This window comes from Quercus robur, chromosome 2 (genome assembly GCF_932294415.1).
Source record: "Quercus robur chromosome 2, dhQueRobu3.1, whole genome shotgun sequence".
Taxonomy (NCBI): domain Eukaryota; kingdom Viridiplantae; phylum Streptophyta; class Magnoliopsida; order Fagales; family Fagaceae; genus Quercus; species Quercus robur.
In genome coordinates, this window is record NC_065535.1 from 30227608 (window position 1) to 30252113 (window position 24506).

At 30.9% G+C, this 24506-nt stretch overlaps 1 pseudogene; it reads right to left on the minus strand.

Annotated features, from left to right (window-relative positions):
* Positions 1 to 639: 639 nt before the first annotated feature.
* LOC126713276 (cellulose synthase-like protein G3) lies at positions 640 to 16183 on the minus strand (annotated as a pseudogene).
* Between the last annotated feature and the right edge of the window lie 8323 nt (positions 16184 to 24506).

The window sequence follows — 24506 nt, forward strand, 5'->3', positions numbered from 1 at the left end:
AAAATATTTATTATTGTTATGATCATTTTGAGCTACATCAACGTAGCATTTAGGTTCACTTTAGGAAATTTTAGTCCAATCAGTCCACTTTAGTCTACTTCAGTCAACATCGGTCCATTCTGTCCGTTTTGTCCATATCAGTCCAATTAGGTCCCGTTTGGCCCACTTTGGTCCGTATTAGTCCAAAAATTCATTTTCAATTTTGGGCGCAAAAATTCAATTTTGTTTTCTTAAATTTTGGATTGAAAAGTATAAATTTTATTCTTTTTTTGGGCCAAATTCTTTAGTTTTGGATTAAAATAAACAAACAAAATTGGCATTAGAAATTAGAGATATGAACCCTAAAAAAGCAATAAAAATTATAAAAATTCAAAATATTACTATAAAATTTAATTTTCATTAATATAGGAATTATAGTTTTATTTGGAAAAAAATGTTACAATTTTTTTTTTTTGAAGAGAAAAAATGTTACAATTTTAAATGTATATAATAATTTAAACTTAATATAACACATTACATATGTTCCATGGAATGAGGTTGTACATTTTTAAAAATTATATTCTTTTATATGTTCAAATTAGTCATCACTTTGTATTATTGTTGAATGCAAAATACATTATATTTTTCATTATTTAAAATTTATAAAAATATAAAAACCTTTTAAATAACACATGCACTATTTAATCTAAAATTTTACATTGTATTCTTATTAAATAATTATATTTCTTATTCCCATGCATTACGTGGGTTTGCAACTAGTAAGAACTAGTCGCCAACCCGTGCGATGCACAGAAAAACTATTAAATATGAGATAAAATTTAATTACAAAATTAGTTGTAGCCTTAAGCTACAAATTTACTTAATATATTTTTATTGGAAATGAATTTTGACAAATCTACATTAGATTATATCTTCTTCTTATCTATATATATTCTAAATTATTACTCTTATTACTCTTCTTTATTTGTCTCTACGGTAGCCCCAAACGAAGGCCGCCAAGTTCCATACTTGAAATTTCATACAAGTAATGAAGTTTTCCACTAATTTAACAGCAAGAATACAAACCCAATTCCTTAGAGGAAGAGAAGCTGTGAAGCTAGAACATAGAGAGCCAATGCCAGACATGTAGAAATTGTAGTAATCGTGAGTGGCATTCTTCCTTTATCTCTCCTTAAGGCCATGGCTTCATAGATTGGCATGGAATTCACCACTACAAAACCTGCGATAAACATCTGCACAAAGAAGCCCTCCGAATTGCTTCCTTTTAAAACTTGCATGAGCCCCATAAAAAATGAAACTAAGTTGATTATTGCAGCTATTGTTATTGGCACAAACATGGGTGATGGGACTCCAAAGTCAAAAACACCTTGGTGATATCTTTTGCTTTGTTCATCATCAACAAATTTGTTGGTCAAACTAAAACCGTATGTGGAAATGCCTAGACACTTGAGAAAGTACTCTAGGGATGCAAACAGGTTGCATGAGAGTACTCTTATCATCCACATTCTTTGATCATTCCACCACCATATCAATTGAGTCAATTCCTTAATTGAAAAATACCAACATGGAGGGGATACTTTTGTTTTTTCCTCATTACAACTTGCTAAGGTGGCAAGTTGTGGTTGTAGCAATATTACTTTCACATGGTCCCAAAAGCGGAATTAGAAATTTAGTTTAGGGGGGCCAACGTATGAACCAAAGAAATTTAGAATTCAAGAATGAAAATTATGCTAAAATGGAAAAGAAAGTATACAGTGAAAAATAAAAACTAGTATTTATTCAATATTAACAAAATGTTAATAAAAGAAAATACACAAAATATTTGTTTCTTCATACATTTTAAATCTATCAATTTATCAAAATTGAATTTGATGTTATTTAAATTCTTTGAATAATTTATAATTGATTCTAACTATGTTTTTAGTTATTCTCCTTGCAATTTATAAAATCAAGTAGTTTTTTTTTTAAGACAAAAACCATATTCATTTTTATTTTGTAGTCTTATTTTGTAAGAATTTATTATTGAAAATGCATAATTATAACAGAAATATAGAAAGAGAAGAGTAAATACAAATTATAATCACTTTATAAATAAATTGGTAGGTTATTGATATTTTAATTCTTGTCAATGATTTGACACAATTCTGAAAGAGATGATGAATAAAAAAAGAACTTTTGTGTGCTTTGAAAACATGAATGCACACATAATAGCATTCCTATCAACTCGGACATTTTTTTTTTTTTATATCTATTTTAGCATAAGAATTTACATTTTCTTCTTTACATACTCACTTTTCAAAAAAATCCACATTAAATTATCTATTTTACACTACATTTTATTAAAATATCATTTTTTCTTGATTTTTTTTACATATTTTTTCACACACAACTACAATCCATTTTCTTCTTTCATTCTTAGGAAATGTAAAGAAAGAATAAAAAACTAAATGCAAAATGAATAACGTCATAGTAAATTTACACATTATAAATCACTAATGTGGTCATTTTTAGGCAAAAATGTATAAATTTTACACATTTTTCTATTATACTCCCAATGATGTGAGTGCTCTAAGGCAAGAAACTAATTTAAATAGAAATAAAAAATAAATTTTCTTAAAGAATAGTCTCTCTCTCTCTCTTAAATTTTTTGTTGAATTAAGAAAATATATATTTTTTTTTCTAAAGTTCTTTAGTGCTTAAAATACCAAAAAAAGTAGAAAACAATTTTAAAAAACGTTTCAGGTTAAAAAGTTTTTATTTAAGGTCCAGTCACAAGTAACAGACTAACTTAACAAATTTTTAAGCCTTTTTGAACTAATTAAATTTCAAGAAGATAAGTTTTAAATATCTATTATATAAAAAAAAGATTTTAAGAAGATGGGGGGAGGCGTTGGACTGGGCCACTGGGGGGACTTGGGTCCACTACAATAAAATAAAATAATTTTATGAAATTAAAAGGGCTTGCGTTGGGCAGGAGCCATGGCCCTCTAGTCCCAACGTAGGTTTGTCTTGTGTACTAAGTTTTGACAGTTACAATAAGGAGGGTGATTTGAATTATGGATATCTTGAAGATATCAAGAGGTACCAACCAATTAAATTATGAAGATTTCGACATGTACTAAGTAATAATAGTGAATAATTTTGTGTCCTTTGACTTATTGATATAAAAACAATAAATCCGTTAATATTAATAAATAACATGCACTAACACATCAAAATTTTAACGAATAAAGGTGAAAAAAGAAAAAAGAAAAAAAGAGGAGAGGCCTAGTGAATAATTTCAAGGACTAACATTTATGTAATAACATGAGTCACATGACTAAAAAAAAAAAAAACCCAAAGTAATGACAAGAAATTTGTAAAATGTTTAGATACATACCTTTGGGAATGCACTAACTCCATTGAGAAGAGCTAATTGGGGGAGGAAAGCATATATGGTGAATGGAATAAGCCAAACGAGTAGCGCACAATAATATGCATAAGTAAGGGCCATTATAAGTCCCATGGACCCAGTGCCAAAGCTTATGGGGCTATATTTTGAGAACCCAACTTGCATCATGCCAATGATCCATCTCTGGCCTTGGTTCAACCCATCAATGAGGCTGATTGGTGCATCACCCAAAAAGGCTGGCCTCTTAGGTTTACAAAATATAGTCCTCCATCCCTCACAGTGTTGCCGATAACCCGTGTAGTGGTCCTCGATAAGCGATCCATATTTGAAGCCCATCTACGCATTACACATTAAAATTATAGATCACCTACAAGTTATAATTAGTTTTTTTTTTTTTTTTTAGGAAGTTATAATTAGTTAAATGCATTGCTAGAATGTGGCTTTTTAGGCTTGCTTCATTAAGAATTTAATCCATGTAAGATATTCAACTTTTTCTAGATGAAAATGAGAATTCGATCATAAGGTTTTTTATTACATGATACTTGAGTAGGATTAGTTTTTTGTTGAAAACTTTATTTGATTATTTGTTGAAAGTTGGAAAAAAGTATACATATTGTAAGGGCTGTTTTTGGGGCCCAGGCCCAACAAGCAGGCAGTTCTGGCCCAAAGGACCCTTAGCAATGAATTTGTAAAGAGTGGATCACAGAACTAGATCTTGACAGAATGAACGTAATTATTAGTAGGCCATGCAACAATTTGAACGTGGGGATATTTCATTAAGCTTCATGGTATAACAATCCGAGGAGCAATATGTCTGCCTCTTATGCTCTGTTTACAGAATTCTTCTCTCTCTCTCTCTCTCTCTCTCTCTTTTTCTTCCTACCTTTGTCAATTTTCCGATCCCCTCTTCATGGGGATTTTCTTCTCTTATATAGCATCCTTCAACTGATAATGACCTTACACTTGTTAATCATTTGGGCCTCCACTTGAGTGCATGTCCCATCGGACATCCCCCTTCTTTTCTGTGAGTTGCACTGGCCAAGATAACACTATTCACCTGTCTTCTTTACATTAATGCGGCTGGAAAAGTAGCTTCCTTGCATTTAATGCGGCAGTTGTGGTTGCCTCCTAGATGTCTAGCATTTTCCTTCTACTTGGGACAATTTCTCACCGTGTACAGGGGTGCGTTGTACTCCCCTTTGGTGCGTCCAATGAGACACTCCTCCTCGGACGCCCCTTAAACAAGTCTGGCCCAACAGGATTGGGCTGAGAGTCTTTCGGCCCTGCTTTCACTTCCTGTTATGGTTGGGCTCCGCACGGGTCCTAAGGCCCACTGTGGACTGGTGAATTTTATCCCCACACATATATATATATATATATATATATATATATATATATTTTTTTTTTTATAATATAAGAAAGTATTATCTTAGCCTTTAGCCACTCTATTCCATTCCCTACCCATGAGACACTTTAGAAATCCAATAGACTGTTTAATGTGGTGGATTGAACTTAAGACTTCCGCATGTATGTCACATCCCGGACCAATGAGCCCACCACCTAAATACTTCCATAGGATACAAAAATATAGTTATACTTAGGAAAAGTAATGATTGTATAAATTGACCATAAGCAAATGAATAAGCTAACAAAAAATAAGGAAAAAAGTAATTGAAATGCACACTAAATTGCATAACAGATTCATTACTAACTTTGGTTTTTTATTTTTAGAATCAATACTCACTTTGATGTGCTAGGGGTATAGAAACAAACTAGTAGGCTTACCTCGAATCCCCATTCGGTATTGTTCTCATAATTGCATTCTGCAACTTTGTGTGCCAAATCCATAATTTGTTGGGATTGGATGGGCTTGTCCACTACATGGTATGGGCCAATTTCTGTGATTTCTGGTGAAATAAAAGTTGTTGGACCTCCAAAGAAAACCCGCCTATTGAAATAGCATCTAGTTCCAACATGACTTGGGCCCAGTAATCCGTCCATGCCCATTGGATTAATTTGAAAACTTCGTTTATATTCCCTACCATAAGTGTCATTCTTGTTGATCCCATGAAACATTTGAGAAAATTGAACATATCCTATTTTGGACTAAAGTTTAGGATCTAATAGATAACACAATGCACGAAGAGGTGTTTGTGGATCATTGGAGCACATATCACAATCCAGGGTTAGGATTATAGGTGCATTGGTCATGGCAGCCGAGACACGAAGCTTTAAAACACAGCCAAAAAAAAAAAAAAAAAAAAACAATAAAAGAAGTAGTAGCATGTGTAACATAGTGCATTTTGGCTCAAATATAAGAAGGCTTACGAGGACATTAAGGGTACCAGCCTTGAAATGGTGGAAGGAAGTTTTGCTCTTTTCTCTAGAGAGATAGATGAGATTTGGCATCAAATGATCCGTGATATCTTTGTTTTTGCTACTCTTTAATAAGACTTGATCATGGTACAAGCCAATAGATTAGATGGCCATTAAAGGTTTAAGTACCTAACGATAAAAGGAATAACTATTTTATCATAGGAATTAGAATCACTAGTCGTTAACCCGTGCAATGCACGGAAAAACTATTGACTCTGAAAAAAATGAAGAAATATTTACCTTCTATACTTTTCCATAATTTAAAAGTGTTGTTTAACATTGAACGTTATTGAGTTGCAAGTGCATAGTTACTGAAACTTACAAAGTAATTTACAATTCTTAAATTAATAAAGCAAAACTTCCAATAGTTATATATACACACATGTTTAAAACTAATATAAACTACAAATATATAAACAAATGCCATGATATGAGGAAGATACACCAAGTTTCAAATTTGAGTAGCAATATAACTTTCTCGTAGTAATAACAATATAGACAATTCAAAATTATAATACCTAATTCCATTATCTTTATGTTGAATCCATACAAATAATTAATTGAAATTAATCCAAACAAATAATTAATCAACCAAAAATCATAGCTTTTAATAAGAAAACAAAAAATCACATGAACCTAAATAAAAAGCATTTAAGGTGAAGAATTAAGATCAACATATGAAAGAAAATTAATTCTAAATATAACAAAAGAATAAGATATAAAGAAAATCACAGGCACATATGAAAGCAAATAAAAAATTCGACATAAAAGATAAAATTCATTAATAACAATATAAACAAATATCCACATATTTTGAATTGAAATTTTATTAATAATAACAATATAAACAAATTTGACATAAAATTCATTAATCAAAGAAGAAAGTTGAATTTTTGTTTTTGAGTCTTATCAGAATCTTTGTTTTTATATAGATTATCAACATTTGAGTTTGAATTTAAGTTGGACTTATTAGAAAGATAAAGTTTTACTCATTGTTAAGTTTTGATCAAACAAAAATAATTTTTTTTAAAAAAAATGATAATGATGAATTTGAGTTTAAGTTGGACTTGTTAAAGAGATAGAGTTTCACTCTTTATTAAGTTTTGACTAAACAAAAATAATTTTATTTAAATAAAATGATAATAACGAATATATATATATATATATATATATATATATGTGTGTGTGTGTGTGTGTGTGTGTGTGTGTGTGTGTGTGTGTGTGATCAATCCTAACGAATATCTTAAAAGATCTATAACCGACCACAAAAAATATATTAGATCATGATTTAGTTGTTGTGGTTGAGGATTATATTTAAAAAAGAAATTAAAAACAGTACTTAAAAATTAAAAACCAAGTCTACAAAACCGCCTGAACAGCTCAATTTTTGGAGTGGCTTGAAAACAATGGTTAACGTTTGGTTGTGTGAATGCATATTAAACTTAAAATAATTAAAAGTTAGTTTTGCTTATCTATATATAAATCATGAGAAAATAGTTTTTGAGCACTGATTTTTATAATACGCTATAGTGAAAAAGTGTAGAATAGAAAACAAAAAAAATGGAAATAGTAAGAGTATGAACCTTCAATTATGTCGTCTTCGTCTTTGTCATCATCTCTTTCAATTCTCTGTTTCTTCTGAACCTTCATGCTTCCTACCATGGCTTTAATTTGCCGTGTGTGTTTTCTTTGTGAAAATTTTAGTGAGTATGAAGAGTTTTGACCTTGGCAAGGGTTTATATTTGTTGAAATATTTGTTATAGAATTTTAGTTGAATTAGAATTTTCAAGCTCTTGAACCATATATCTAATAGAATTTTATTTAAACTAAACTATTATAACACTTGATAAGATAATTACACATTGAAGAGAAATAATAAATATATAAGATATAAAACCTAAAATAAAAAGAATCTAAAATAAAAATAAAAAGAAAATAGTGATGACATGGAAAATTGTGGGAGTTTCAGAGGCTTCGGTTTTATATATATATATATATATATATATATATATATATATATATATAGATTAGATGCCCAAAACTAAATTGTTTTACTACTTTTTTAGCACCCTTTGATTAATTTCTTTGGAATGAAGAAAAAGGTCTTGCAATACAAATTTTTTTTCACAACTATTGATCTGACTTCTTGTGAGAGATGCATAATAAAGGTGGTGTTATTGATAAGTTTATCTGAAAATGATATTATTCTAATTACAATTTGTCATCTTAGCAAGTTTTGAAAAGATTATTAAAAAATTTTCATCCCTAACATTGTCAAAGATTTTTTTTTTTTTAAATATTGTTAAGAATGAATACTCTTTTTCAACGCAAATAGTTAACCCTTTGATAAAATAAGAGTAACGCTAGGGACACATAAAAATGCACAACTTTGTGCTATAACTCGTCATGTGACGAGTTGTGAGTGGTGGAAGTGTGTCCCCACCAAGGGAGTCAATATCGTACCGGAGGCTGTACCGGTTTGGCCAGTGATATGATATATTTCGGATACCGGTCAATACCGGTATACCATTTCGGGTTTACTGCTATTTTTTATATTTATAAATAAATAAATGAACAAATATATATATATATATATATATATATATATATATATATATATATATATATATATATGTTTATGTATATGTGTGTGTGTATATTATAATAAATATAAAAGTTTACCATAAAACATTTCCTCAATTCAGAACTAATTATTCATGATTTTAAACTTTAGTATCAATTAAAAGAAAAGAAAAGAAAAAAAAAAAATATATATATATATATATATATATATAAAAAAAATAGAAAGCTTAAAAGTTACCATTGCATACTAAGAAAACAAAAATACTAATAAGTTAATGCAAATAAGTTACCATTCTGCCCTAACAAAAATTCAAAAATTATAAAACTTAAAATAAAAAAAATAAAAAAAAAACTTTTTTCTGTACCGATCAGTATTGCCCGAAATTGGCCGGTATGGCCGGTAAGGCCGGTATTTAAACCGGTACGAAACGTTGATGTTTCGATATCGGTATACATACCGATACGGTACATACCGGCCGGTACGGTATTGACTGCCTTGGTCCCCACACGGCCCAACATCACATATCCACTAATCACAACTCGCTATGTGGCGAGTTGTAGCACAAAGTTGTGCATTTTTATGTCTCTATAGCATTACTCATAAAATAAACCTAAATGATAGTGGAATGATCTTGGTGTGTAAATCCATCCGTCCATTTGCTAAAAGCATTGTGCTCTTGCTCATTAAAGCATCCACAGCAGTGGATCTAAATTTTTAGCTTTTTAGTTACACAAAAAGTTACTTTATCTATTTTACCTTCTCACACCCTACAGTAGTGGAGCTATTTTACCTTTTAACATAATAAAATAATATAAACACTACAATAAAATAATATTTCATTCAACCACCAACACACCACCACAACAACCATCAAACCCATAAAAATCATTGCACAACCACAACCCCACCATGCCCATCAAAACCAGTGAAGAAGAACAAAACAAAAACCCAGAAAAATCAACACAACCAAACCGAAACCCATGCCTAATACTCTGTTCGATTTGGTACTGGCCGATGAGACCTGCGCCAATCATTGATCAATGATCATAAACAGTGATGATGAGTGCAAAGCGAAACAAAATGCTCCAATTTGAGGTGAGTTGGGTAGTGTGGGACCCAATTGGAGCTAAAAACGGAGAGAGAGAGAAAGAGAAAACGAAAGAGAAGTGGGTTTGAGGCAATCGGCGGCATGGGTCTAAGGTGGATGGCGATGTGGGTTTGAGGTTAATCGGCGGCTTGGGACGGCTGGTAGGTCGGTGATGTCGAGTTTCGGTGGGATAGAGTGAATTCAGAGACTAGAGTTGAGAAAGTGAATTGAGAGACCGGAGTTTAATCACCGGAGTTGAGAGAGTGAATTGAGAGAGATGAGCTTCAGAGTCAGAGATGAGATGAGAGTGAATGAGAGAGAGAGAGAGAGAGAGAGAGGTTCGAATAAAAGAATGAAAAAAAAAGTGCAAGTGGAATTATTTTAATCACTGGTAGAATAAAATAATATATATATTTTTTAGCTCTCATGAATAGTGCACATCTATCTATAGATGTGCACTGTAGCTATAGAGCTAAAAAAAAAATAGATTTAGCTCCATTACTGGAGCATCATTTTGGTGTTTAAGAAGCTAAAATATAGCAATATAACACCACTGCTGTGAGTGCTCTTAGTGATATACTCTTCGCTAACTTTCCCACGCTTAAGAACATTCTCTACCCTGACTTTCATGCTTTCATACATTATCTGTAACATTGTTAAGAACAAGAATGTAATTAAGTTGATGGGAACAGTAGTATTAGGCAATGTAAAAAAAAATGATAATTTGACACATCAAAAAGTTACATTTTTTTATTTTAACACACCACTTTACAAAACAACATACATCACATATTCTATTCTTTTACTGCGTTATTTAAATATTTTTTTCTTTATTCTTTTTAAATATATTTTTAATAGAGGAGAGAGAGAAAGTTTATTAAAAAATACACTAAAAATGAATACAACATCTGCCATACAATGCTATTATTAGAAATGTACTGTAACAAATTTGGAATTTGACACATCTCATGAGGTATGGTTTTTTGTTTTTGGTGTGCTGAATTCTAAAAATTTAGCATTTGACACACTTGATGCCGATACTCGTCATTGTTTTATAGAACTCTTTCAATGAGGTAATCTCATTAATTTAAAAAATTAAAGATCTATGAATAAATCTTCTCTACCAAAATAATTTTAAAAGGGAATCAATAAGCTTTAGTTCAAATGACATATTCTCTCTTTATATGAGTAAGGTAGAGGTTATGTTTTAGAACTTCCCACTTAATAGTGGAAAAATTAGAATTGAAAGAGTCAAAAAAGAATATTCATAGTTAGAAAGATTGATTTAGTAGAGGTTGAACATTTGTGCAATGACAAGTTCCTTCCTCCAAAAATGATAGGTCGCTAGTTCAAGTTCGGGAATTAGGCTTTTCAAAAATTTGCAAATAAAGTTGCCTACCATGATCTCTCCAACCTTTTCAAAAGTGTGAGTTTTGTGCATGAGGTATAAATAATACTTAATTCTTAGTGCAATTTATGCAATCATTTAATCGAATGAACAAATGTCATGTACGTATCCTAGTTGTGATGTATCCTGCCACTAATGTTACAAAAAAAAAAGGGCTCAGTAATATTGTAAGGTTTTTTTTTTTTTTTTTTGGTGTTTAATAACTTAATATATCTTTATACAATGATTAGAAAGAGAGAAATATGTGTCAACTGGCACTTTATCGTATTTTCAACAAATATGTGAAAGGTTAAAATTTTCCCTCCTAATGTAACTATCAAATTATATATATATATATATATTAAAAAAAAAAAGATTGAGAGGAGAAATATTCATATATAAGTTAAGGGGTTCCATCCCTCTCTCACTCATAGCAAAAAGTGCATTGTTGAGAGAGAGAGAGAGAGAGAGAGAGAGAGAGAGAGAGAGAGAGAGAGAGAGAGAGAGAGAGAGAGAGCTCTACACACAATATTATTCATAACAAATTTCAGAATAAATGAGTTGTTAAAGTTGTTATTGATTCTCTTTTGAATCTGATGATACTTGAAAATCAGTAAGCTAGAATGCTTTGGGCTATGGTGATGGCTATGAATCTGAAAAGAAAAAAAGAACTATCAAAGGTGGCTGGTGTGACCCGGCCAATGACCCTCTGACGGTTAAGTCAGTTTTCTCTCTAGGACACAAGGATGGAAAATAGTGAATGGTTAGAACTTACCTTGGGTGAATGAGATTTATTTCTTTTATAGAGAGTTAGTCGTGGATCTACTTGTTTAGATCCACTATCATCATGGATGATATGAGTAGTTAACGGAGAAAATGGGATATATGGAGCGAAGTTTGAGAAGTTTCTTCCACATAGAGAGTTAGTTGTAGATTTCACCTAGTGTTGTTTGGTCGTCCTTATGTTTGCACTATGGACGACCTACCTGGACCTATTCCAAAGGGACTTGTATTGTTTCTTAAATACAATGTCTTTGTTATCCTTCTCTTAAGGTTTCTCTGGACATGGTCAGATTGTAGATGCAATGACTATGGACGATCATCATGGACGAACATCTTTAAGTTAGTCCCCATCAAAAATCCATTACTAACATTGCTTTATTTTCTCTTTCTTAAAACTTGTGATTGTGAAAAAATTGTTGCTGAAGGATTATTCAGCAAATTGATGGTCCGTCTGGTAGCAGTGTTTAGGTATTAGTTTTCAAAGTAATGTGAAAATTATGATCTAAAAACTATAGTGAAAAAAAAATATTTTGAGTATTCATAATACAAAAAAAAAAAAAAAGTGTTTAGTACCATATATCTATAACATTTTTTTCAAAAATGTAAACACACACAATTAAGTGCATGTGTGTGTGTGTTCAATAGTTGGTTTGTTTCTAAAAGAAAGTGTTTTATATATTGTCAAAATTATGTAGGTCCTACAATTTTCAAAATAATTACAATAATGCTATTTTGCTGCTCAAAACTATTACTAAAAATTTGAAAAACACCTATGATGTGTAATTAAAATACAGTGTTAAAAACACTTATATGACTCAAATACTCTTTACTAAACACTATTGTCAATTTTTATTTTTTATTTTTTTATCTACGATTTCTATTACTTAAACACTGAAATATATATATATATATATTGAAAAAGGAAAATTGTGAATTAATCTCGTCTACTAAAACGGGTCTAGTAAAATCATGTTGACCATGGTTTTAAAAACCGGACCGAATTGCTCGATCTGATTGGTTCAACTAAGAATGGACCACTAATCCAGTCCGATTATGACAAAAAACCAGAACTAAAAACCGGGAATAATTAGGAACCGACCGGTTCAACCGTAAAAATTGGTAGCGTCAACTTACTGAAATTTTTTATTTTGGAACAAATATACTTTGAGATCGAGAGAGTGAGACTGTAATGTAAGAGACTTCAAAGTTAAAACAAAAGAGAAGAATGACTTTAGCTTTTGGGTGGGACAGGTTTGAAAGGAGAAACGAAAGTTTAAAAGAATGGGTAGGTGAAGTATTAATGAAGAGATGGGGGTAAATGAATCATGAATGACTCTTTTTTGTTTTTGTTATTTTCTATGTCTTGTTGGTCCTTTTTTCTGTCAGCCAATTGACATGTTGTCAGGTGGAAAATTATTGTGTATTCCCGGAGTACCATAAATGCGTACTCCTTCCTCTCACATAAATGGTGGGTCCCACTAATTAAATTCATGGTAGGACCCATCATTCATGTGAGAGGAGGGAGTACGCATTTATGATACTTCGGGAGTAACTAATAATTTTCCGTTGTCAGGGACCAAGAAATAGCAGCAAGCCTGTCAATACTTTCTTTTTTATTTTAATTTCTTCTGTTTGGTTTTAATACATGGTGCAAATTTCCTTATAAAAAAAATGTACAAGATGCAATTAGTACTTGGAGTTCTTTTTAAAATTTGAGATTCAATTTATTTTGAAAAACTATCAGGTTTCTCTAGTATATGCACTATATTTCTCTCCTTAAAAAGGAAGACAAATGTTATTTGCACCTGGCTTTTATATAGAAAATGGGGCTATTTAGTTGCAATGGAAAAGTGTGTGAGAAAAAAAATGAGGAGATAAAAGAGATTTTAATTTCCTACATTTGTGTTTAATTGGAAGATAGAAAAGTTAAGATATAGAAAATAAAGTTTGTATCAAATTTCTTTTGTTGAGAAACAAATTAATTGCTAAAAACACACATACACACACTTAAATACACTCTCTCACCAAGCTCAATCTCATTAAGTTTAAGACTATTGAAAATTTAAACTTATACTTTTTCTAGTTTGAAATCAATACTTAAAACTTTTTAAAATTATATCCATTTAAATTATTGTTTGATTGTGAATTTTATATTCATACCATTTTAAATGTCCAAGATTCAATTTGAAATTAAGGAAACTATATGACTTAATTTTAAATATATTTTTTAAAAAATTTAATTTGAAACTTTAGAAATTATATGTTAATTATAAACAATTTATAAAGGATTGGATTTTACATATAATTGCTAACATAAAGAGAAATTTCTTTGGGAAGCGCAAATAATCCACTTGGAAATTTGCTCAAAACTTACACTAGAAATTATGTAGGGATATAACTCATGTCGTGTTAATATTAAGCAATGTAACATTTCTATATGATAATAAAAATTTTAGTTATATGAATTTATTTCTTTCGGAGAAACATAAGTAACATGAATCTAATTCATTAAGAAAAGTAGAATTTGGCTAGAGGAAAAAAAAGGCGAGGCATTAGTAAAATTTAGCTCAATATGAGTGTAGCAAAAAGATTTGGGCTAAACTTAGATACTCTTCTTTGAGTTTTTTAGATTCCATAATTAATTTAAACATTTGATCAATACAATCATATGATTAATTTAAAAATCTTTGGGTAAGATAATACTGACAATAGAGTCACATAGTTGAATTTAAACATTTAATTGGAAAATAATATTTCGTACTAAATTCATCACACGCGTTTTGTACATGCAATGAGGTTATTTTTATTTTTTATTTTGGATTTAGTGAAATAATATTTAAAAGTGAGATAGAAATAATGTCTTAATATTTAGAAGCTTTTTTTACGTGAGAGTTGATAAAATTTTGAAAGCCTAAAACTTAGGAAACTTTTTAAAAAACAGTAAATAAACTTAAGAAATTATAACAAAGTTTTGGGCCTTTTGGCCCAAAGGTTTTACTCAATACTATTACCTTTATCTTTTCAGCATCAGATGACCATGAGTGATTTGATGCAAAATAGGCTTCTAGGCTTTTATCTATTATTTTAGTCTTCCTACAAAGTGGTAACCAATGGCTTGCAAACTTTGCAGCTTCCATGCAAGCAAAGAGAGTGAGCTATGAACCACCATTATCTGATACATAGACCAAAATCTTCTTTGTTGGATAGTCATAAGCCATGACTGATAAGGCCGTGCTCACCAACCTTATTGGTGGTTCCTTGTACGGATCTGCTATGCATATGATCACGTCTAGTGCTGGGAAATCCGATTTCTTCATAACCATTTCAAGGTTTTCAAAAAATTCACTGCGATAAACAATGGCCACTCGGAAACATTGCTGCATGACCCAAATGATGGCAAGGATAATGTTAGGTTCTAAGACTTTAGGAACTAATGTATTAGAACTTCAATTTGTATTATGTCAGCAAAGCATGATCAAAACATAGAGTCTAGGTTTAGGCTTGCTCAAAGTAAGTTTATTTGTAAAATTGGAATCGAATGATTGCAGAATTTATTGGACTAAATTTGCAAGGCTCGATCAATCGAAAATTAGACTTGATTGATCGAACCACGTGCAGATTTATTTTTCTATAGAGTTCCAATTCAGCCCAAACTCTACTTAAACGTATATAAAGGAAACCCTAAAACATTTTTATATGTTTTTTAGAGAGAGAAGAGTGTGCCTCTTTTGTAGATCTAGGGTTTTGTACCCAAAAGCTCTCTAAAGGCTTTGTTGCTCTTCATGATGTGTGTGTTAATCTTCTGTGAGATCTAGAGATGTTTGCCTTCCCATACACTTAGAGTTTCCAATCTCAAGATTGTTGTCGAGAGCTTGGTGATCAATTCAATTGCAGATTCAAGAGCTTAAAGAGATACAAGTGGGAGTGCTTGTACTTGCTGGGAATTCAAGAAAGAAGTAGTCCGTGGACTCAGAATTGTCATGTGGTCGTGGTAGTAAGTTTCCTACTCGAGGTAGCAATAGGATGTTAGTGGTCTAAGTCACTATTGTGTAAATTTCAATTCTTTCATAGTGGATTCGTTTTACTTTGAGGATAGTTAGGTTAAATTTTCCTCAGATTTTTTACTGGTTTGGTTTTCCTAGATTATCATATTGTTATGTTCTTTATTTTCCGCACTTTACAATAATATGATATATGTGTGTTAACCTAGATTTGATAATTTGATTAAGTAATCACTTGGCTAATTAACTAGGTTAATTTGGTTGTGTTTTAAGGGATCTAAAAACAAACAGATAATAACAGAGATAAACAAGGAAAGGGTGATAAAGAAGGAGGCTAAGGTGGTTGATTGGATGAGTTTGTGTGCATGGTGATAAAGATGGGCTAAGATAGCACAAGTGTAAACTGCCATAAACACATAGTTCAAGGTTGTGCGACGTGCGTGTCTAAGTGTGTGAAGGGAAGGGGTAGAGGTTATGGAACTTTTGTTGAACCCTCTCAGCCTCAGATCCTCCATTTTTGTGGTGGTGAAGTATCGTGTGCAGGGATAATATCTAAGATAGGGTACATTCAAGTAACTTCAGTTTAGAAGAAAAGTAGAGCATTTTTATTGACTGTTCTATCATGGATGATGACATGTATGCCGGTTCATGTGCGATCTACTACTCAATAGTCAAATAGTTCAATAAGATCTCATAAAAATAAGAATAAAAAGTTCAACAAGATTTTATCTTCTTTCTTTTATTTTATTTTTTTTCTAATTATAAAATTTGATATTTATAGTATTTATTAATAAACATTTATTATAATTGTGTTTATATAAGAAATTATCTTTTTAGTGTCTATATAAAATTATCCATTCTGCGTAACCATCATAGATTTGCAGCCAAAACTCTTAGTTGAAATTAAAGTTGAAGCAGTGAAAGACCGAAGGAGGAGAAACCAAAGTACATAAGAGAGTTTAGAGTTAAAAAGGAGGAAGATGAAGTATTTATTTGACAAATATTATTTTTTCTAACTTATTTTGCTATTCAGTTTATTTTTGTTACTATTTATAAATGTATTTTTTGGTATTATTTATAGGTCTCACTGTACTATTTCAGCTAACTTTTATTTTTATCTACCATAATTTTAATACAGAGTTTTTAATTTCAGTAAAATAAACGAATCTCAAAGAGTTTTTAGTTTCAACAAAATAAGTGAATCTCAAACGAAAAAGAAGAAATTAAGATGGTAGAAGGTGGGGTAGGTGGGATTGGAGAATGAGAATATCAGGATTAAAAGTTGTGGACCTGAAAGTGCCACGTTTTAGGTTTTAACCACCTCATCTTTAGAAATTAATGTCATCAATCATAATTTGTTTATTGATATTTTTTATTATTTATATTATGTTATTGTTATTTCCCAATCATAGCTATTATTGCATCAATTTACAAAATGTTACGTTATAAAATTTGTAGTATCTTTAGTATTTTGCAGAACATTTAGTTTAGTATGTATATAATGATAATATTAAAACGTTACACTGGTATTGATCAGTATTGAAATATATCGTTCCCTTAGTCAAATCAAATTAGTCTTTATTACAAAATTGACTCCCCACAATATACAACATGTGTCTTACAAAATGTCTTACTTATGTTATGCATTAGTTCAAGTTAACTTCATGGTCTGTTCCTCTAGGTTTAAATTTCCTCTTGCATTTAGGCATATTGGGCCAGTAAATTAGAAGCTCCATCATACAAACCCAAATTGCAACATTAGAATAGTATTATTCTTGTTTACCAAAAAAAAAAGAGAATAGTATTATTCTTTTCTCAAAAAAGTAATACTAGTCTTCTTACAATGGAATTTTTTTTATTTATTTTTATTTTATGAATTATATGATTTGTATTAATATGCGTTTGCAAAGACAAAACTAATGATAGAGAAAAATATAAATTTTATAACATTTTAAACCATGACTTTGATAACTACAACTCATTTCTCAATTGAGTCAATTCATTAATTCAAAGAGGACATTCAAATAATGACTAGGACAATTTGCTAAGGTGGCAAGTAATTGTGATCATAAATAATAATATTACTTTCACTTGACCTCATCTTTGGCACAAATTTTATTATGTACCAATCACAATAAGTCATGTCAACCGTTATGAAAAATTTTGTGTCCTCAGACTTATTGATAAAAAAAAATCCATTAACTTGAATAAATGACATAATCTTAACACTAATACCATGGTTTTAAGACCAGATCGGACTAGCTGGTTTGATCGAGAACTGGACTCAATTTCAATCTGGTTATCCAAAATAACTAGAAATTACAGGAAAAGCAAGTTTAATCGGAAACCATAGGTTTGATCGTGAAAACTGATAACCGGTACGGTTAAACCAGCTCTGTTAAATATAAGAAAGTTGAGAATCAATGACGTTTTCATTAAGTTGACATCAACTACAATGACAGCAGCACCAAAAAACTAGACTTGGAGCTCGTCGATCTTGACATGGAGGTTAAAGTCACCATCAAGATCTCTAAGTTGCAGGCTTGTAGTTGTTGGCTACACCGTGTTTCCTTCATCGATAATATCTACTTTTCTAATTGTAATGGGTTTTACATATAGAAGTATTTGTATTATAGAAATATGAGTGGTGGTCATGGTTTTAAAAATTGTTACGGTCAAATAACCGATTTGTGCCCTGATTCTCGGTTTAACCTGGCTTTTTATTGATTTTATATCGATTTTGAGGGATTTTAACGAACTGAACTGGTGTCTAGTTCTTAATTGAACCTGTCGGTCAAGTCCTTTTTTTTTTTTTTTTTTAAATTTTTTTATACAAGATAAAATTTCTACTATAGCCTAATCTAAGTGTATATGTGTGTGAAACTCTCTTCCGAAGACTTGAACCTTGGCCCTTGCCCTCCACACCCCACAAGCACTTATACTTGTAGAGTGACCACCGCACTAAGGGTGTGCGGTGGTAAGTCCAATTTTTAAAACAGTGGTGGTTGTTGTTTTGTTTTTTTTATTTATTTTTTTATTTATTTTTTTTTATTTTATTTTAATCTATACTATATAGAAGAGAATTCTCATATTTTAACTGGACTTTTATGTGGTTCAAAAATACCATCATTAATGGAGAGTAACTTCATTTAGAAATAGGGTCATAAATGTTAAATAACAAATTTCTTTTTGAATTCAAAAAGAGAATTCCTAAAATTTAACATTTTTCCCCTTATGTTCAAAAAAAAAATTACAATTACTGCTTATCTTTAAAATTTATCATTTTTATTTGTTTGAAAAATATAAAAAAAAATCTAAATTATAATAAATGCAAATTATTAATTTTTATAAAAAAAAATTGAAAAATCTCTAAGCACGCACGTAAGCGCATGCTCAAGGGCTAATATATTTTAATGATATACTGTCATTTAGCTGGCAAGCATTAAAGAGAGTAAAAAATGTTATAAAATAATAAACTTGTACCACAAATACAATGTCTGCCATACTTTTTTTTTTTTTTTCCCTTTTTCTTTTCCTTCTCTCTCAACTATTGTTGTTTGTAACTTACTAACTTTGATTGATGTTATCTAAAAAATTACCAATTATATTAAATATTTATTTACTCTAAAAATAGAATAATTTGTATCTAAACATTAAAATAGCTTGAATTTCTGATTAAAACAAAATAGCTTCAATTTAATCTTGAAGTCCAATTAATTCATTTTGAAAACATATAAAGGCAAAAGTTGCAATAAAAATATATATTTTTCCTAATGTTAATATTATTATTTATAATCTTTTTAGTACTATAAGGTGTGAAAGCTCGCTTAAAATTATTTATATGCCTTGGATAAATTTTTAATAAATATTTTGAGTTATTTTGTTTTTGTTTTATTTTTTAAATTATATAATTATTAATTAAACTATTTATGACATCACCAATCGGACCAGAAAACCGATAACCACTATCTTTTTCGGTTTTTTGACCGTTCTGATTTTTAAAATCATGACTAATACATCAATATACTTTATTTCATCCATAACAACCTAGCATTTATACTCTATTTCAAATACTAGCATCTAGTAATGAGATTGACATAACTTTGTCATTCTAAAAAAGACAAAAGAAATGCAATGACATAAAATTTGTAAGCAAAGCCCATAATCTGGCCCATGGACTTGGTGCCGAAGGTTATAAGACTATATTTGGACAACCAAACTTGCATGGATTGTAGGCTTTGAACCAATAATAAAGGAGATCTGGTTGGGGGAGGGATAAGTGAGGAGACCTATGCTTATTGGAGACTGGAACAACTATGTGGTACTAAGGTTAAGTGGCTTGCCAACAAGAAGTAGAACCCCCTCATTCCGATCATCCCTTATCCGAACCGGTCTTGCAAGAAAATAGGATTTCATATTGAGCTCCAAATTAGGTCCAGTTGCTAAAAGCAATTTCACCATGCAATTACACCACTTCCTTCACATTTAAATTTTTTTTTTTTTTTTTTTACATTTTTAATTTTAACTTTTTACTTCTTTTAAATATTTGAATGACCTGCCTTTGACATTGATTCAACCTGAGCAATTAGGTTAATACAACACAAAAAAAAAAAAAAAAAAACAAAACAAAAAACAAAAAACAAAAACAAAAAGCCCGAGCAATGAGGTTGATTGGTCCATCACCGAAAAAAGGCTGGCTTTAAGATTGCAAAATATTGACCACCATCCCTAACATTTTAGGTGAAAACTGTGTAATTCAGTAATTATCCATGCCTCATCCCTCACAATATCTATTCGTATTTTTTTTGTGATAAATTCTACATATCATGCATTAGGAGTCTATTTAGATACTGCTTATTGCTGAAAATTGAAAATATTGTAATAAAATAATTTTTAAATGTGTAAATAGTGTCGTGAGACTCAGTTTTGAAGCTGTTTTTTTGGGGGAAAAAAGTACTTGTGGGTCCTGTAAACAGTATACAGCACCCACCATTGTTTCAGCTAAACACTGGAACACACGTTTTTCGTGCGTTCCAAATGCACACTAGATAATTGGAAATTGTGGATCACTTAATCAAAATCTACTCATGAAAGAGCTGTAGGAATAAGAAGTCGGTTGTTTTAATCGGATATATTCTTGGTGTATAAGTGGGACATGTATTATTAAAAGGTTTCATGAGCATCTCTAGGTTTACCTATGCCTCCCAAAATTGTCATAGAGAGGCTTTTTTATTTAGAAGAAAAAATTATGAGATATTAAGATGATTAAAGTTGAATAACTAATTTATTTGTAAAATATTTCATTAAATAATAAATAACACTTGATTAACACAAAAAATTTAACATGTTTATTAAAGATAATAAAAATGTATAATCTAACATGCGGGTTTGAATATATTAAATTAATTAAAAATATAAAGTAATTTAATATTAATATTTTTAATTAATTTTATATAATCTACACCCAATGTGGGACTAACATATACTTATACAACATACGCTTATATAATCCAATCCAATTAACAAAATTTGGGGTATCATAATAAGGCTTATGTAGTAAATTTTGTAGTAAGTATGTATTATTGTTTTTGTTTTGTTTAAAAGATGACATTATTTTATAAAATTTATGTAATAGAATTTGTATTCTTTCTAATTAATATAACTCAAAACAAAAAGAAATTTATGGCATACTGAAGTTCTAATACGGCAAGCAATCACATGACACAAGTCTCGACGGTTGATAACTGATTTTTATTTCTCCTATCCAAAAGTGGCGAGTCAAATGACGGTAGAGCATAATTTTACTTGAACCTGATCTGTTGATACCTCTACCCTAAATGTACAAAGTTCAAGTAATTAATAATTTAATAATATTCATATATTGACAAGGGTAAGTGTGATTCTACAACCAAACACGGAAATGAAGAAAGCTCTTGTGCTATTTTGTCACTTTGTTAGCCTGTCATAAAAATTAATAAATAAGAATTAGAAAATATTGATACTTGAGATATTGTATCAATTTATACTTTATCAATCATAACTTACGATGTATTTATTTGACCTTCTTACCAAAATAATTAAAGTTAAAAAAAAAAAAAAAAAAAAAAAAAAAAAAACCTTATAAGAAGTTGTGATTGATAAAGTATAAAATGGAACACAAAAAGTCGAATAAATGATTTACATTCCTAACTTAATTTAATTTAAATGTTGAATTATCTAAAATTGATCCTATCAATATCATATCAATAATTACTTTTCCTTTTTCATTTCTTTTTATTCTTTTTTTGTTTTGTTTTTTTTTTTTTTTTTTTTTTTTTTTTTTTTTTTTTTTTTTATTTTGAAATCAATCATTACAAGCTAATAGTACAAGATTTGAGTGCTCAATTATTTAGCGCAAAGTCCAAACCCAAACGGTTATGAACCTCAGTAACTCACAAAATACCCTCTAGCAGGATGATACATTCTACGACAAATTGCAGTGATAGCAATAGCACCCACTTGAAATTAGCAGGATATTGATATCAATATCACATCAATAATTACTTTTCCTTTTTCTTTTTCTTTCTTTACAGAGACAGGCCACAACAGAAAGTCAGAAACAAAACAAGGTGGATATCGCCGACATCTAAGTGGTGCACCATATACTCGAATTTAATTTCATTGATTTGATTAAGGGTTTCATTTTACGGCGTGGGCCAATTGAAGTAACTACAAAGGTGTTCTGACATTGAAAGATTTTTTTTTTTAAATGAGAAAGAGCAATGTAATTTTATTTAACAAAAGGCCGATTCGGCTTGAATTACAGTGGAGAGGTGTGGAGGAACATCCTCCACCCACATCGATAACTTGCTAACATGTTTCGCATGTCTAGCAATGTTGTGAGTTGCACTATTACCCTCTCTTTTTACATGACTAAACTCCACGGATTCAAATTGTTTCGCTAACCTCTTTGCATCATCTACCTAGTGTCCATGGTTCATCAACAATGATCCCTCACACATTAGGGCATCTATAGTGATCTTGAAATTCCCCTCAGGGACAATAGGTGAGAGATCGATATCTAGAGCCAACCTGAGTGCTCTCTTAGCTGCATTCACTTCCACAGCAATAATCGAGTAGGGTAAAGTGATTTTCTCATCCATGGATGCTACGACCTAACCCTTATCATCTTGGATTACAACTCCCACACCCACATAATTTTGTTCTAGGAAAATAGCACCATCAAAGTTCACCTTCAAGATTGGCCATGGAGATGGTTTCCGGATGGCATGGTGTGGAGGCCGATTGGATTGATCCAGCTCATGACCCCTAATTGTTGTTGTTGAGATTTTTTCCTTGTCTGGAATATTGGCCTCATTAAACACTTGCCGTTGGGATTGTTGGGAATTAGAGTTAATAGGAGCAATAATTGGTGAGCTATCATGCGTGATTAATGCTGCTTCAATATCACTTATTTTTGCTGCCAATGTATCATTCTTTACTTCCACAACCGAAATAAGAGGTGTATTAAATGGGTTGGACTCTTTAATGATTGGCTGGGATTTCGGACTTTCAGAAATTCCCATAATAGTTGTAGAGTTTGAAACCACTGCTAGCTTTGAACACGATGTCAGCATTAATGAGGAATCAATTCCACAAAACTCGGATTCCATAACTGATGTAATGTCCTCTTGCACCATCTCAACGTTTTCTTGCACCATTTCATCGCCGCCTCCCTCAATCGAAGTTGCTACGCCAACTTCACTATTGTCAGCAACCTCCTTTTCACTCCATACAGGTTGAGATGAGGTCCTCTCAAACATCCCAGGCACCACGATTACACCTTTCCTTGCTGAACGGTGTGGAGAACCCGAAGTGATGGACCAACTTGTTGTTCTGAAACCAGTAGGGTACCTTTGCTTTGTATCCATAGTTCACAACTCTTGTCATCATGACTTAGCTTGCCACGCCAATAGCAAATATTCAAGATGAACTTTTGAGATTGCTGGTCACTTCGAAGGGTATAACCTGAATCCTCCCTCTTTGAGAGAGACATATTTTGCCAAGTATCTATGAGTTCCTCCATTAAGATAGGTTGGAAGAAAAAAAAAGGAAAAGAACTCCACACAAAAGGAGACAAAAAATTGCTTCCCTTACTCCTACAAGAAAAACCCCACAAGCTCTAGAGATAAACTTGTTATCCCTAGAGAGACAAAGTGTGAGTTTGGATAGCATTTTTTCCCTAGCGTTGCACATTTGCATTTCATTTCTGTGGGTCCCATGCATTGTTCACGGGACCCGTAAGTATGAAATTCATCAAATTTTTCTTTAAAACTGAGTCTCGTGGCACTATTCACACATTTAAAAATTATTTTGTTATAATATTTTTAATTTTCAGTTTTAAGTAATAAGCGGTATCCAAATAGACTCAAAAACAAAACACTCATTCGTAAGGAAAGGACAAAGAATTTCTATTGCCTAAGAGAAGAGGTAGTACCCAACTTTCTTAGCGACAGATAGACATTATCACTTGATCAAAGACAAGCTTCGATAACCTGATGGCCCATCAAAATATGTCTTCTAACGTTGAAAGTCGAAACCCACTTTCTTTCTTTCTCTTTTTTCTTTTTTGGAGAAAAAGTTGAAACCCCACTTAAATGTTTTTTTTTTTTTTTTTTTTTTTTTTTTTTTTTTTTTTTTTTTTTTTGAGAAACACTTAAATAGTTACTTTAGCTAGATCTGAGAGAATCAATTCATTAGTGTATGAGTGGTGCCAAATTAATAGCAGGATTTGTTTTTATGGTTAGGATTTTAGTTTTTAAAGTTAATAATATAAAGTATATATTACATCATTTAAGATTATGTGGTACTATATGCACTTTTATTTTTTTTTTTGATACAAGATATATATATATATA